The sequence below is a fragment of the Corvus brachyrhynchos genome, unplaced genomic scaffold, assembly GCF_000691975.1.
Source record: "Corvus brachyrhynchos isolate BGI_N302 unplaced genomic scaffold, ASM69197v1 scaffold126, whole genome shotgun sequence".
Taxonomy (NCBI): Eukaryota; Metazoa; Chordata; class Aves; order Passeriformes; family Corvidae; genus Corvus; species Corvus brachyrhynchos.
In genome coordinates, this window is record NW_008239283.1 from 6,470,017 (window position 1) to 6,486,314 (window position 16,298).

At 45.4% G+C, this 16,298-nt stretch overlaps 1 long non-coding RNA gene across 1 annotated transcript in view; it reads right to left on the bottom strand.

Annotated features, from left to right (window-relative positions):
- LOC108448162 overlaps nucleotides 1–5,979 on the bottom strand; it is an 8,481-nt gene extending 2,502 nt beyond the window's left edge. The window contains exons 1-3 of the long non-coding RNA XR_001863958.1: nucleotides 5,970–5,979; nucleotides 5,124–5,128; nucleotides 1,771–1,774 (exon numbers count right to left, since the gene is read on the bottom strand). This is a non-coding gene — a long non-coding RNA (uncharacterized LOC108448162). The remainder of the gene's footprint in view (nucleotides 1–1,770; nucleotides 1,775–5,123; nucleotides 5,129–5,969) is intronic.
- Between the last annotated feature and the right edge of the window lie 10,319 nt (nucleotides 5,980–16,298).

Below are 16,298 nucleotides of genomic sequence, written 5' to 3' on the forward strand. Positions count from 1 at the left end.
TCACTGCGGGTGCCGCCCAAACTGCGCCCCGCTGAAACCCGGACGGTCGGGGACGCATTGCCCCGTTCACCTGCCGCCTGAACTGCTTCCTCCCTGCATCTCTCCATCCCTCCGTCCTTCCGTCCCTCTGCTCGCAGCGGGACGGCCCCTGCGCGATGCCTGGAAGGCGGTCGGAGTCCCGGTCCCGCCGGGGTGAGCTCCCTGCCGCCGCCTACGCGACAGCTCTGCGGGAGGGGGCCGGGAAAGCCCCGCGCAGGCAGCAGGTCACCTCAGAGTACTCCCCGTGGCTTCCGCAGCCTCCCCGCGTCCTGCCTCGGCGGCCCAAAGACGAGCGGGGCAGCATCGCGGGTGCATCTTGCTCCTCCACACGCCCAAGTGTAACCAAAGTCCGTCCCGGTTTTCCAAACACACGCAGGGCTTGCCAAGTGAAAGGGGAGCCCTAGGAAGAAATGCCTTTAGCAGAGTTCAGGTTAGGTTACAGCACAGTGTTCTGTAGTTTCACTGCGTAATGACGGGTCCAAATCAAGTGGGTTTTCCCCCGAGAAAAGTGTGATTAATTGCCTGCGACTTTCCGAGTAAACGGTGGTAGCTCAGCGAGAGCTCTGGTATCGTAAACTGCCTGCGGGGATCTCCCCTGGAGAGAAAGTTGGGATCTTGTCCACGTGTCTCCGAGCGGAAGGTTAAGCACCCGTCCTGGAAGGAAAGAAAAGAGAGATACGGGGTTTACACAGATTGCCTCAGGGCAGCATTCCGGTGTCCCAAGCTCCCTTGGTGCATAAGAAGGGTGAATTCCCAGCGGGCTCGCCGGAGCTGAAGGCAGTCTGTTTGGCCTTAAAGCGGGCAGAGCTGCAGGTCGAAGGAGCGAGCCGCCCAGTCTGATCCAACGCCTGCTGAAGCTGATGGCCTGGAGGCATTATATGCAAATGAGAACATACAGGCTTCGTCCAAGAACTGTAGAAATGCCCTAAAAGGACTTGGGACTCTTCTGATAGTTTTCCTTGAAATTTAAGGAAGGGACATCAAGGTTTTTCTGCTGGAGTGCAGCACTTCAGGACCAGATCTCATCTCAGTTACATCCCTGCGTGCATCCACAATTTTTCTTGGAGTTATTCGGGCTTCACTCTGCTTTTGCTGAGATCAGAATTCAGCCCTGCCCCTTCGAGTGCTTCTGATTATTTTCCCCCACATCTATATATTTGAAGCTGGAAGGGAAATTAATCTTGTAAAGATTAATTCTTTCCCTGAGAATCGTACGGATAGTCACATTAAAGTAACTATGTCTATTTCCTAGCACAGTGGAGCTAAATGTTTTAAGAGACGAGATTGTGAGGAAGACGTAAGTCCTTTTTCTCCCCTCTGAATTATGAGTTGCATCCCACAGAGTTATTTTAAGCCCCCACACGTGTCTAAAGCCCTGTAAAATGATTTCTAATAGTTGTTTCTGTTCCAGCTTTAGTATAATTTTCCATATATTAACTGTGCTAAATACAAATAAATTCACAAATAAATTACACTGCTTTGCTGCTCATCCCTACTTAAGCTTCTGTTAATTTCCCTTTTGTTCTCGTATTTGTCACTAGCTCTGCTCTCCCCGTGTATGTGAATCCTTGCTATTCCCCCAGAGCTTTGCAAACCCGCCTAAAGTGGCTTTTTTAATCTCCTGTTTTCCAAAGGCAGGAGCCACACCGTAGTTTTCTAACCCGTCTCTGAATAATTAAGTTTTTGCATCATTTGGACTCTGTTGGAACGTTCCTATTTGCAGCAACTCACTTCTCTAATGAGGTGACCAATACTGGGAACTATATTCCAAATAGAGGCTCACCAGCCCCTTCTGCAAAGCCAGAATAATTTTATGTGGTGGGGTCTGTTATTCCCACAGATCAGCAAGGACAAATGAAGAAGAAGAAATATATTCTAACGTTCTGCAGGACAAAATCGGCACAGTTCCTAATCAGGAAGGTTGAGCATTTGAACAAGTAAGAAGAAAAGATTACACAGATATCAGCAGTTAGATTAGGTGTCAAATTCTGGCAATTTTGTTCCAGAATAATTTAATCACTCCTCTGTGATGTGGTGAGATGGAGTGATCACCTAGTTAATCCCTCGTCAGATTGCTTTAAGGTAAACACAGTGTGACTTTAATGTATAATTCCAGTAGGATCTATATTCCTGGAGACCTGGACTTCCTGCCCGACTGATGTAAAGCATCTTGTGCCTCAAGACGTAGCGCTGTGATCCTCAAGGCAGCTGGTACCGCTTACTGAACCCGCACTAGTAATTACGAGTATAGTTGCAAAGAGGTACATGGCAACACTTAGGTTACAATTTTGATACAGGCTGCTACTACACTGTTAGGAAGCTGCTTTTCGTGTGCGATGGCATGCACCACAGCAGTGCAAGGAGCAGAGAATTACCAAATCAGCTAATGAGGCAGTGTCTCAGGTACCGCCAGCCCTGCAGAGGGGCATCTTTCCTAATTTAGGGTGACAAGTACCAAAGCCCCTCGTAGAGTTAGGCACTTCACATCTTTCAAAAAGTGAGTCAGGCCAGTGCTCCGTTGCAGGATGCTGAGGGCTGGCAAGACTCAGGTGCCTCTGGGTGTACTCAGAGGGGAATAAGGCACCCACACAGCATCCCTGGTGAAACACAAAGGCTGTCTGGATCTCGGCATCACATGGTGGCTGAGCAGGAGCTTTGGTGATTGCTGTTGTTGGCCAAAGAAATTTTTAATGCTGTTGTTGGCCAAAGAAATTTTTAAGCACCTTGAAACATGATTTTCAGATGTGGTGTAAGGACATGGGAACCTGACCACTCAGGGAAGCGCTTGACAGTTCAGACACAGCTCCCAAATTTGGACAGGCCAAGAACCCAGACACTTTGCATTGAAGCTCCAAAATTCCAGGAGCACATGAATTTCCATTCCTTAATTTCTGCTTCAAGGAACAGTCAGCCACCCACCTCGGGTTACTAGTAACTTTCAAAAGATACTGTGCTATATCAAATCCATTTCCCACAGTCATTCCAGAGTGTCTGCTGGATTGGGCTTCTCACAACTATTGCATGCACTTACATACATACCAGGCAGTGGTGAGTACACCAGCCTGGGAGGTTGGATGTTCCTTCCAGTGTTTCACCATTTACCAGATTCGGTGCAGGTTTTCAAAACCCTTTCCAGTCTTCCAGGAGAGTAGTCTCAGACTTCCAGGTGTTGGGTGTTGTGGGTTGGATTTTTGTCAGCATGTTCTCTAGGATTTATTCTGCTGTAAAATGCCCCCTTCCAAGAGACACAAAGAAAACAATCTGATGACTGAAGTAGCTCAGGGATGAGCTTTCAAACTATGCCTGTCACCAGGGCTGAGCCACCTTTCAGGATATGGGCAGTCTGTCCACCGGGAGGCAAACACAGGACACTCCTGCAGGCTGCAGCTGGCCATCTGTATTTCTCTGGGAGGTTGTCAGCAGGGTGACAAGGAGGAGATCTGGGTTCAGCTTAATTTGCTGCCTAAGGAATACCAACCTGTGTTCCCTGGGGAGCTGCAAAAGTCTTCCAGGGTGCAAGATACCCAGAGGAGAAGGGGAGAGCAAGGAGGAAAGCACTGCATGCCCTTCTGCTGAATCTGTTCTTCTTTGCATAAAAAGAATTAAAGATTCATTGAGCTATAAGAAGAAGACCAAAGGTGAGTATAATTTTTAGTTTAGTGGCAAGAGCACCTACCTGATCTGGAGTTCCAGTCTTTCTCCAAAAGCTCTTTGTGAATTCCAGCCAGGAGGGTGAGGTGCACACACAATTCCCCTTCCTGAGAGACCAATCCTGACTGAACTAAAGACTCTTCTGCACTTGCTTTCTTTTCTCTCAGAAGGTTTAATTTTTTTTTTTTTTTTTTTTTGCCTTCTCAGCTGAACAAACTGAGCTCATGAATTCAAGCATGTGGTTTGCTCCAAGTCCAACAAGAGCTGAACCATCTGTAACCCTGGCAGGATACAGTAGGATTCAGACCCACTGAGGAGGTGGATGTTCCAGGCACAGGTGCAAGTGGACTGTAGTACATTTGAGGTTCTTGGAAACCGAAGGTAGGTACCTCCTTAGGTGCTTCTAGGATTGGACAGGAGCTGCGAGAATATTTTTATTTCAATGCTGGATTTAGATGTTTATATTCTGCTTTAATTCCTTCTTTTAGCTACTTTTTGGATTTGGCCATTAACTTGAAAATATAAGAACTGTACCAGCTCAGATACCCTATTTAGCAAAAATGTCAAGATCAAAGTAAGTCTATGCTGATAGTGCCCTGGCATTTTCTCTTAATCTCCATCAATCCATGGCTTAAGGACTTCCTGAGCCATGGTAAAATACTTTTAAGAAGCTGAAATCAAGATTACTTTGAGTAAAGGCACAGTACCCTTAGATCAGTACCCTCATCCATCCCAGTAGCTTTGTTTTGCTGTCTTTTGTCATGATTGATGAAAGTTATGGATAACATTACACTCTGATCCTCTGAAGTGCTTCATTCATTGCCTTTATCACATCAGAAGATATTTCTCCTTGCCAAAACTAACCATCTGGAACTTGGTGTATTCAACAGCTAGTAAAATATAATACATATAGTCCTGGCATTAAAATGTTCACATTTCTTGCTAAAAGCAAACTCGAATCTGCTGATGTTCAGAATGCATATAATATTATTTTCATTCACAAAATATAAAATGTAATGACACCGATTATTTTTGCTTAATGGAGGGAAAAGTTTAGAAATGGTTAGGCTTATTTTATTAGCAGCCATCATTCCCCACAAATATTGTGTGCTTCTTTTTGACCTATCCCAGGGTTTCCAATAGGACTTGTCTTAAGAGCACAAAGCTCAGTTCACTCCTTCCTGTTTGATGGACCCAGTGGGTTCATGAGGTCCTGCACAGCAGCAAAAGCATTTTATTACATAGAACAAGGAGGGGAGCTGGCCCTTGTCTTACTGTCTGTGAAGCAGAGTTGCAATAGCCCACAGGCACTTGAGCTGCTGTAGCAATACATAAATTTCTGTCCATATAGCCAGAATCAGCCCCCTGTACCAGCCCAGTGTCCATTAGAGATCCTGCACAAGGAGAAGCTTGCACACCTTCCAAACAGACACTGCAGCTGGATGGGCTCTGTTGCAGGTATCGATCCCTGTGAACTGCTGCTATTTGCATTTTGCCACATCCACTTGCTGTACAGGGAAGCTGGCTCTCCCTCTGTTGGACAAATACCTTTGAGTGTTTACAAGAGAGCAGTTCACAAACCCCAGAGCTGCCTTCAGGGCGCTGCTTGGAGAAATACCAAAAGGTGTGGAGAGGATCACTGAGAGCCAAATGCCTTCATATTCCCAAAATAGGTACTGTTCACCAAACTCAGAAGAAATCAGCCTGTATTTTCTGGAAAAAATTAATCAGAGCAACTGAATCTTGCTTCCCACTTTTGTCCCACTGGGACTTTTGCCCTTGCCTTCTCTCACAGTAGGGTTACACCCTGAAGTTAATGCATCAAAGCTTAGATAAATTCAGTGAGAGCAGAGCAGCCTCAGGCAATGGCTAAATCTGGTGCTGAAGATGCCTGATCCCAGCGTATGTGGCTGCTCCTGTGCCCAGGAAACTGTTAGGAATAGTATGAGAGCAGCAGCTGATACCTGGCCCCAGCAGCCAAGGTGGTGGAGGAAACATCACAGGAGCTCCAAGCTGTTTGGGAGCTCCCTGCTTGCAGAGCAGGTGTTCAGATGGATATAAAGAAGGTTTGGAGAGAAACAAAACTGTCCTGAAGAAAAGGCAGTATGTGAGCATCACCACCTGTCAAACATCAGCTTCGAATGATGTCTTGCTAAGAAACAGTAAATTAAATTGAAGCTTGCCCTTAACCAGCTGAATTTGGGTCACAGCAAGAGCAAGTTCAACTCTCCTAATTCTCTGCTTCTCAGTATGTGTTTACAAACTGCTTGAGGAGAAACAGGTTGGCCCTAGATTTGTCTTGTTCAATTTGTCTCCTTGGACAACTAATGGTTTTCCAGTGTGACTGCTGCAATAATTCTGCACTATCTATACAAACAAGCATCTGCCTTTTTTAATTGAGTTAGGGCCTTCCACACAAAATACAAATAATTTAGTAATAGTTAAGTATATACTTTTTTAACATGAATTGGGAGGTCTAGTAGAAGAAAGAGATCCTCCCCTTGCCTTCTGAGTACAAGGTGTGCGTTTGGCCAAGCTGCTCAGCAAAGTGTGCGTGCATAAAACCAAAGCCCTGGCAGGTTCTCCAGCTGAAAATCACCTATCTCTCTTCCAAGCCCTCTGAAATTCCCAGCAGGACTCAGCTCTCAAGCCTTCATGACTTCCTTCAGAAGAGGTAAGAGGGATCATGGAAAGTCAGAGTACTAAATTCAGTCCATTTATGCAGACCCCTTGTCTCAATTCAACAAAATTTCCATACCCAACCATGAGGCTGAATATTTCTATTCCATGAAAGGAAGAATTGCTGCAGGGGATTGATGTGCATGGACAGCTGGTTTCACCAGGATGAAAGACACACATTAAAAATGCTTTTGAAATGCATTTGGGCTTCCCTCAGGGAGTTTGCTAAACCTGCAGTCAGGTACCAGAAAGGATTTGTCCCCTTAAGGCGAAGACAAGATTAAAATTAGTAAGAAATAGTAGCCAAAGCCACAGGTGGGACAGATGGCATTGAATGGACATCTGTTGGAATAACATTGAGTTACCATCATAGACTTTTACCCTGCATCCCCCAAAATTAAATGTGCTCCTCTGCTAATCATGTAGCGTGAAGAGGAAGATGTGTGGATTGGAAACCCAAAGCTAAGGATGTCAGGAATTGGCTTTACCCCTCCATCAGCTCTAGGAAACACACAGTGAGCGGGGTGTAAAAGCTGGAGAAGGCATATGGAGGAGGTGGGGCAGATGGTTTGGCTCAGTGATGCTGTGCTCTGGTTTACTGGTGCCCAGGAGAGGACTCACTGCTGCTCAGAGGCAGCTGTAAGGTCTGTGCAGAGAGAGGGTGCTTTGTTACTCACAGGCAAACGGATGAAGAGTTTTGACTGCCACTTCTGGAGTAGGGTCAATTTGGGGAGTTGCAGAGAGGAGACAGAGAGCTGGAGACAAAGGTCAAGGAGAAGCAGTCCAGTGGCATGGAACAGCCAGAAAACCTCCTGTACCTCTGAGACACTCAGGGAATTAATAACCAGACTAACTGGAACAACTGTTTTTGCAAAAGGCCCATCAAGCTGAAAGAGTAACCGTGAGACAAAAACATAAATTTCTATTAAAATGAAGCTTTAAATAAGCACCAAACCAAAGTAGGCAAGATGACTTTGTGAGATTAAAAATGTTTGATTAAAACTTGGTGAAATTGTCTCAAAAATATGTAGCCATGTATGATGTCTTCAATATAAACCCAAATTAAAAGCATGACAATAGGTTTTATTTAGAAACATCCTGACCTTTCTTGTATGACTCTTGTCCTGCCTTCTCGTTACTTGTCATTCTCAGTCACTGTATCTTGCTTAAATGAAAAGTGCAAGCTCTTCAGGGCACAGGGCTGCATCTCTGGGTTTTTCATCCACTGTGTACAACAATGCATGCAGCAGGGACATTCTTAAAACTGTTAAACAGAACGCAAATAAAACATTTCATCTCTGATTTTGCAACTTTACCGAATTTCTTCACAAGAAAAAAAAACCCTCTAGTAAGAAGCTATTTGCTCACATTAGGAGTACTTAGGGTAAATAATAATCATCAAAAAGCAGCACTCTCCTTGGTAATGATGTTTATTGAATTGCAGAACAGTTCCTGGGGAAGGACAATGGAATCCCATTGCTTGGGATTTCAAGAGCAAGGTTGGGCAAAGCCAGAGACCGCACTGCAGGACTCGGTGCCCCACTGGCAGGAAGACGAATGAGAAGCCCTAAGAGTCTTCTCTATTTGTTCTTCTATGATCCTTATAAGAGAGATTGATGCTGACAGCATCCAGGTGGTGTGTCCATGACTCAGCTGTCACGTCACTGCTTACGGCTTAAAGCCAGTGAGTCAAGGAATGAAAAACAGGTGGAAGGAGGAGGAGAACCCTCCCGAAGTGCTCACCTCCAGCCATCTCTTCCTGAGCAAGCAGGGCCAATTGCAGACCACAGGGACACAGAAGAAGGAGAGGCAATGACAGAAGGAACGGCTGGTCACCTTCCTCCAAGGGCAGCAGGGTTGCAAGCCCTTCTCCACGCCTCACGTGGTGTGGAATGAAAGCCTGGTGTGAGTTAATGGACTTCTGTGAGCCAGAAGTACCCACCCTGTGTGGCAGGTCTGAGGCCCACTGACTCTTGTAACTGTAGATAAAGCTGTAGATGGAGTAAATACTAAATCCATCTAGTTCAGTTCCTGCTAGACAGAAAAGGTAACAGACATCTGGCCACATATTGTCATCAATACGAAGTTTATTATTATAGATCTGATTCCATGGGAAATCCAAAATACTGTCCTGAGAATGCGTCCTCAATGGTGACCTCAAACAGTGACAACAGACACTGATTTCTCTGAAAATCCAAGAATTTCTAGAATACAGAAACAAGCCACCTTGAAAGCAGACTGCTGGGTTCAGGTGGCTTCCGAGACACTGCTGTCTCTCTGGGTAGGCTCACAAAAGAAATCTGCCACACCTGAGATCTAAACCTGAATTTTTAATTTTTTTCTTCACTGCCTTGATTGCAAGGTCGTCTTCTTGTAATTCACAGTAGCAGAAGGTCAATGGCATATCTGGAAGGTGGGTGTGCAACCACTTTCTCTGCCTTTGGCCATGATCAATGTTTAACACATGGAAGTCTCTCCAGGGACAGAAACATTTTAACCTCCCCGAGAAATCTGTTGCAATGCTTTATAATCTCTACTACACACAAAAAAAATTTCATAAGGATCTGACCTTAATTTCTCTGCTGCAGTTTAAGCCTCGAATTCCTTGTCTATCCACCATGGACAGAGGAAGCAGGTGATTCCCTCCCTTTCTGTGGCAGCCTTTCACACACTTGACAGTTGCCACCTTGATTCCCTGGTCAGTCCATATTCCAGATGCTCAGTCTATTCCACATTTCTTAATCACTTTTTTTTTCTAGAGTTCTGGTCATTCCCACTGCTCCCCCTGGACTTTCTCTGATGGTTCATGCCTTTTTTTGATCTGAATGACTTTCTGGTCTACTTGTGTAATCCATGATTTGCCACTATTATTTGGACTTCTCAGCCTCTCCTTCAGCCTGACAGCTGTCACCATGTGCTTGTAAGTTTAGTAAGTGTTCCCTATCCCATCATCAGTGCCTCTACTAGTGATCTAAGTAGTACCAGACCTAGATGCATGTGCTGGCTATCACTTATCCCTCTACCACATGAGTATTGCATGGTTTGGTAGCTGCCAGGAAGCTTGTTATGCATCGGCACCCTTTTGTGCAAAGTGCTATGCAAAATCAGAAATGGAAGATGGATTCTGTACCAAGAAATTAACAATCTAATTAACTTTGTTTTTACCCCAAAGGGATATGCCGACTCCTTCCTTATCACACTTCGCATCTGGAAAAATGAGACCATTCGCACACCTGTTTTATCACAAAATGAGATGACCACTTCTTTCTAGAAGTCCCAAAAAAGTAGTTATTACCAGCATTATCAAGAGCCATATTTAAGGCTTGGTTTTAACTGCAGTAAGCCTTGCTTAAGTCTAAAAGACTTCATCTGTCTCTGTCCCTCTTGCTGTCTGCTCACTCACTGTCTGCTGCACCTCAGATGCGAGTCAGGCAGCTCCTTGGTTTTCAAACCTGACTGCTCCCAGTCTGAGTGACACATCTTATGGTGACACAACTGCTGCAGGGTCTGCAGGAATTGTCTGAAAGCCAAGAGCTCTGTCCAAAGGAAGGAAAAATGGCAAGGATATAGTTATGTGAAGTGAATGAGTAAAATGCATCCACTCCAAGACTGCAAGGTAAAGAGAATGTGGCATTTTGCACCACTCCTGTTGTGCAGAATAAACCAGTTTTTAGAAGCTAAATCATGGCACTGGTTGTGTCAAGCAATGAAACTTCATCTTATTTTATGGAGTTTTGATCTTCACAGGCCAATACCAAGCTAAAGTATTCCAGCCAGAAAGTCTGTGACTGTGTGTTTGCAAAGCACCTGTGACAGCAAAACGTGGGCTCTGCTGTTGCTTCTGGAGCTGAAGATTTAGTAACAACTCCTGTTGTTTATACATGCAAAACATTTGGAATTAAGCACATATTTGTGCTCCCTTTAAGTGTACTTTTAATTACTTCTGATTAGGATAAAGAGGATAATTTTCTTTTACAAATTCTCAGGATATTCAGAACATCTGGAAATTAAAGCAATTCTTTGCATGCCATGTTATTAGTGTCAATGAGAAGAGAAGAGAGAAGAGGAGAAGAGAAGAGAAGAGAAGAGAAGAGAAGAGAAGAGAAGAGAAGAGAAGAGAAGAGAAGAGAGAAGAGCCAATGCAATGGGCTCATCATCTTTATCATGGGATCACAGCAAGGATATCGTCTTTTATCACGGAAGAGCCTCACTGCAAACAGGAGTGGTTTTGCAGCTGAATGCAGCCCTGAGGCTCCATACAGGATGTCTCACCACCACACTGCCCCAGCAGATCCATGCTGATGGAACTGGGAAGCAGGCATGGATGCTAGTGATTTACTGGGAGCGCAGGAGGCTGCTTGTTTTAATATATGGCACATATGGCATGAATGTGTTAATGGAATTTATACTGTAAAAAAATTATGTCCACACGAAGTATGGAATTACTTGGGTAGGATTTATGCAACAGGCATAAAATCCAGTGGAAACAGACTAACCTTTCTGAGGCTTATTAAGTTTTCTTTTTATTTATGGAAATGTCTTAATTTATGCAAGGTGAATGCCAGAAAAGAAATACTATTGATTTAATCAAAACCCAGCTCTTGTTATTTATAAACTTTCACAACTCTATTCTGCTCTTGTTTACATCAGGAGTAAAATTATTTGAAGTCAGTGGGCCCAATCCCAAATCATCTGCATGACTGTGTTGAATGGGCATCAGCACTGTGGTGGTATCAGCTGACCCCAAAGTGATGCTAAGACTGAGCAGGAAAATGTGAAAAAAAAAATGGGACATTAAAAAATTTGCAATTTTCCTGCTTACCCTTGTTGTGTATGTTACATTAAATATACATCAAAGTAACACTCTTCCTCCTTGTCTGCCTGCAAGGAGTAAGATGCAGGCCTCCCTGAGGCCTCCCTGAGGCCCCCAGGACAGGATGGTTTTTACCCCTTGGTGGTGAGGAGGATATTTATCCAGGTTACTAAAAAAGAGATGATACTTGAGTAACCACACTGTCCCTTCATCAGTGGGCAAGGCCCATACTCACAGCTTCAACCAAATTGTGACAATGCCTTTCAAAAAATTACATTCCTACAAGTGTCGTGAAAATCAAAGAGGCACAAGTCAGTGCTCTGGTAAGAGGAGACAGTGTCCCCAAGGGTTACACCATGTCTGGCAGGACAGGCCAGCCAAGGAGGCCACTTTCAGCCAACCACCAGCAGTGTCACACACAGGGTGGTGCTTGCAGTGCAGAGGGACGAGGCGGATGGAGGGAGAAAAATGTGTAAATCCATTGGAAAACAGGCTTCTGTTCTTCATCAGTCTACATGTCTTACTCCGTGCATCTAAATCCTGCACAAATTTCATCCTGTACTTTTCCACAGCTATAGCACTGAAGCATCTTAATTTCTTACAGACACTAATGAATGCAACCTTAAAACACCCCCTGAGGTCAGCTGGGGTTACTAACTGGAGGTGACAATAAATGAGCTTCAGCAAACCTTGCTCTGGTGGTTTCCAACACCACCTGATCTGCTTCAGCTTCTCCCCAAAGTCACTGCTGCATGGCTGGCAGAGAGGAGCTGGGGCTGGCTCCCTGCTGCTCCCGGCTTCCCAGCCTGCATCCCAAACCCAGGCAAAACATCACCAATTGAGGCTGACATCTTGGAAAAGAAACTTGTACATCAGCCCAAATCCCAGTGTGTAATGCTAATGCAGGAGGAAGTCAAATGGCACCGGGCAGAGAGTCTCTGGCCTTTGGAGACCTTGCCCCTGGAAATGAGTTTGAAGTGAAGCACTGTGTCTTTTCCTCTGATTTTTAAAAGCAAAGGATTTTTTAAAGCTTCCTGATGAGTAACTGTCCTAGTTCCATGGGTCAGGGAGAGTTCAGGATGGGGGCAGATAGCAGGAGGGGGAATTGGAGTTCTAGTGCCCAGATTTCACCACTCTGGATGATGATGAGCCAAATGCAGTGCATCCTGCTGTAGAACCAGCCCTGGAGAAGGCCTGGACCCAGTGGTTTGTCCGTGGTTCTCCCTCACACTGAGGTCTGTCTGCTACACCAAATCTAACTCCCATCTCTCATTTAACACTGTAAACACTGCACTCCACACAGCTCACTACAACAGCAGCCCAGCAAGGTCCATCCCTCACCCTGGGAACATGGAGGGCACCAGGAGACACTCCCCAGGCTGTGCCCAGCATCCCAGTAGGATGAGTAGGGACAGGGACAGCCTGGTCCGTAAAGGTGTCTCCCATCACCTCCAGAGCAGTGCACACAGAGGCTTTGCTGAGTGATGGCAGAACCCTTCAGGAAAGGAGCCACTGGGCCCCCTGTCTCTCTGTGAAGTTCATGTGACTGAGATTTTTCAGGCTTATCACTTCACCCAGTCTGGGGTTGTAAATAGGGGTGATACCACCTGGAGAGCATCCCTGCTGTCAAATCTGGAGCTTCCACTCCAAAGCATGGAGTTTCTTCTAGGCAAAACATCCGTAGCAACTTCTATAATGTGGATTAATTGCCTGTATTTCTCTATATTTATTCCCAAGAATAACTGCATTCTCTAAGCTGAAAAATTGCATTGGTACATATAAGCAAATATAAAATGACCAGATTTGTACCAACCAAAGGCTGAAAAACTTCCATGCAAAGAGATAATGTTTAGTAAAGTTATAATCCAATGAAAACCTTAATCTTACCATGTTTGGACATCTTAACTAGACATCACAGTCTGTATTACTTAGAACAGAGTAAGGTTCATTTCTACATCACTCTGTATCACAGAGAAATCTGAAAACAATGTTCATATTTCATTTATTCTTCACTCTACTGAAACTCCCTTTCAAATCAAATCAATGTTAGCTGAAAATAATGCTTTGCCACAAAAACAAAGTGCATTCAGATTTGTTCTGCTTCCACCATTTCGGTTATACTTTTCACAATTATTTTGAATGATGCCCTGCAAATCCTACCTTGTCCTACAAAACTGGATCAGCATCTCCCATCTCTCCAAACTCATCTGTTCTCCCTTTGCCATTATCCCATCAAACTCAGCAACACTGTCATCTCTGCCTCTTCTATAATGCACACTGACCCAGAATAAAGAGAGGGAAAATATTAGCAAATGTGATTCTTCTAACCGGGATCTTACATGTGCTCTCTAAATGGTGTGTGATGCAGTGCATATGCAGATCTGACTTTGAAAGTGTCATTTAGGAGAAACCCCGGGAGGATTCTCATCCTCTGAGTTTGCCAGCACTGACAGAACCTCACTACAAACACATTTAAACAAACGGGAAGGCAGGATGACTTGTAAAACTTCCTCTCAGGACTTCTGCAAAAGCTGTGATTGCCCGCTTGACAGATATAAAAATGGGAGAGGACAGGGTGGAAAAGTAATAAGTGATCTGTCTGCCTTACTAAGCAGTTTTAATTGCTTGTGGAATGCGGACGTGCAGCCCCACGCTGTAGGGGCTGGAATGGGCTTTTTGCTGCAGATGCAGCATTGTTGAGCCTGCAGAGCTACCACGAAATCCCACCTTAATTCCTGTCCCCATTAACAGCAAAATATGTAGAACAAAGGTGCCGAAAGGATATAGTGGGCTTTTCTTGTTGATCTGACAGAGCAGTTGAGCACAATACAGTGTAAAATTGAAGTTCAGCTGTTACAAGGATGTGAGATCAGGTCCTCACATCAAGTCCATCTTGTCCCAGCTGCTGTGCTCTCAGTCCCATTTGAAGTCTTGCTCGCTTGCTGACACCCTGGTAGAGTGTGGAGACCTCTTGGCTGGTTTCAATACCATCCTTGTTATTCATCACACAGAGTTTGAGACTTAGGCAGTGTTTAACAGAACACATAAAGCCAAGGTAGGGACCTGCCTCAATCAAGGCAGGGACTGTGACATTTCACTGGCCACTTTAGTTCCACGAGGTCATGCTCAGCCCCATGCTCAGGCAGACACAAGAGAGCTGGGACACAACTCACAGTAGGACCCTCAGGAGGAAAGGTCCAAAAGTTTCATGGTCTAAATCCCCCTGTGTTTTTTGCCTCTGGGCACACTGGTTGTCAGCGAGGGGACTGAGGGGCAAGGAGCTCACAAAACATTGCCACTGGTAGGAGGGAGCTGGACACAGGTAAACACAATCCACCAATGGTGGTTGCAAGGTGCCACAGAAAGACAGAATTCTGCTGTGGAGCCAGCACTGGAGAACGTCTCCTGGACTTGAACACTGTTTTAAGCAAGCAAAACCCCTGTATGGCTGCTCAGGAGAGCGTGACGCGTCCAAAGGCTGGCAGCAGCACCGGCCGCACGTCACAGCCCGTACCCAGAGCCGCTCCAGGCTCCCTGTGAGCGACAGCTCTGCAGTGAGGGCTGAGCTGCACAACCCATCCTCAACACAGATATAAAAACAGAAACAAAGCACTTCACATTTGTCATTGCCTTTTCTTCATCTCTGCGATGCGCCTTGCACTCTGCTTTAGCACAGCAATACCCTCCAGGGTCTCCTGATAAACCTGCCTGGGAAACTGTGCCTCCTGCACCACAGACATTCCCACCCCATGTCCCCAGGGCCACTGCAGGGACCCTGGCCCCAAATCCTCCTCTCCTTCTCTCCAGTGCCCATAAGAGTTGTCAGCCTTAAATCAATGCTGACTTAAATGTTTTAATCACCCTTAGGGAGTTCCTGCTCCTGGTTTTATTAATGCATTGACAATTTGGGATGCTTTGCATCAGCACTGCCTTACGCAGTGGCCATCCGAGGTTGAACTTGTCACAGATGCATCCCAGTGGCATAGCAGTAATCCTTTTCCAAGTTAATTGGCCCAGGCGTGCTGCACACACCATTGCATAAAGCTCTGGTTTTACCTCTCTGGCAGCACCAGCCAGAAGCCGGCTTTGCTCGCAGGCTGATGTCCCTACACCACAGCCTGGAGCCCCCCGGGCCCATGTCAGACACCCCATCACACTCTCACCAACCAAGCCAGCACAGCAGGCAGCCTGCAGGGCTGGGTATCAGGGTGAGTGCACACAAATAAAAATAGTTCAGAAACTGTGAAACCAGGGCATCCACCTGGATACCAAGGAAGTGGCTTTCTTCCTTCCAGGGATCACATGCAACCAGTGTCTCTGCAGAGTGAGAGGGAAAAGGAGGATAATTCAGAGCAGCCACAACACTGCTGTGCTCTGGGGGAACATCTCTCTCTGTTACTTGTAGAGAGACTCAGACACAAGCCTTTATAATCAGGTGCTTAGCATCACACAGCATGAATATCCTGTATGTTTTTATTTCCTGTGTCCGCCACTTTGCTATCTAATAAATAATTTTACTATATACCTCATGTTAAAGAAAAAGAGTTTTATACTAAAATAGAGTCAGAACACTTTTTTACACACCTCAGGCTATGTTGCATGATAAATTTGGCTGGCTGAGCCTTCTCCTCCAGCTACAGAGACCCCAGCCTTGCTGCTGGGTCTCCTGGGGTTTGACCAGAGGAACTGCATCCCAGCTGGGGTGGGCTGACAGGGTTGTCACTGCCCAGTGAGACTCCCCTGGTATTACATATGCTGAATACTGTGCCTTGACATCACATCTCTATTTCCTCAGCATCCCCAAACCCCTATAGTGCCAGGCAAGCTGATTTAAGCTTTAAAGTGTCTGACCAAAATGTTTTCCTCGTCCCTCCCTGCAGCTTTGGTCCCCATATAAAGGCACAAAGAGGTTCATTTCAAACACACACTAATGCACATCTATAGGTGAACTGCATATTATCCTATAAATTGGGAATTAAAGATTCTTAAACTCTAACCCAATAGCAAAAAGACAGCAAATCCATGAAGAGATGCATCCTCTTTCCTGTTTCCGAATACATTATGCTTGCTTAAATCCCAGGCAGTGCCTGGTAATCACCCCAGCTTTGTTTCCAGT